Source organism: Condylura cristata, unplaced genomic scaffold (genome assembly GCF_000260355.1).
Source record: "Condylura cristata isolate star-nosed mole 26May11 unplaced genomic scaffold, ConCri1.0 scaffold00005, whole genome shotgun sequence".
Classification (NCBI taxonomy): domain Eukaryota; kingdom Metazoa; phylum Chordata; class Mammalia; order Eulipotyphla; family Talpidae; genus Condylura; species Condylura cristata.
The window spans coordinates 62390093-62390759 of NW_004567106.1; the positions used below are offsets into that span (position 1 = coordinate 62390093).

The window sequence follows — 667 nt, forward strand, 5'->3', positions numbered from 1 at the left end:
GCAGTGGAATAGCTGCATCAGAGTATATGTGCAGGTTGTCTTTTGACAGATAGAGCCAAAATACCCTCCAGAAAGATGGTCATTTACATTTCCACTATGGTGGTTTAGAGACCTGCTTTGCCAGGCCCTTGCCAGAAACTGAGTATTTTTGATGATTGTCTTTATTAACCCTCTGCTAGTGTGTGTTCCCCTGTCATTGAGACCGTGCTGTGGAAGTATGTGAACTATGTGTTTTGCCAATGTTTATTTCCCCATTTTATGTGACCTATCTTGTCATTCTCTTAACAGTGTCTTCCAGATAGGTGTTTTCAAAATTTTAATAAAGGCCAGTTTATTAATCCTTTCTTAGGTCAGAGTGTTGTATCTGGAAAGTAATTGCCAACCCCAAGATTATTTTAGTTTTCTCCAATTTTGACTTCTGGGGGTTTTAATTTTGTAGTTACCTTTAGGTCAGTTATCCACTTTGACTTAATTTTTGTGAAGAGTATAACGATTGTAATATTGACTCCCTGGCATGTGGAAGGCCAGTTACTCTTGCACAGTTTGTTGAAAAGACTCTTTCTCTGTTGTTAGGTATGTGGGAATGTTCAACAAAGATTAATGCTTGCTGTTTTCTTCCTATGCATATTCATCATTGCAACTTTCTCTATTTTCCTTGTTTAAAAAA

At 37.3% G+C, this 667-nt stretch overlaps 1 protein-coding gene across 1 annotated transcript in view; it reads left to right on the forward strand.

Annotated features, from left to right (window-relative positions):
- The window catches only part of EXOC4 (exocyst complex component 4), a 648177-nt gene that overhangs the window by 8306 nt on the left and 639204 nt on the right, over positions 1-667 (forward strand). The window lies entirely within an intron of this gene.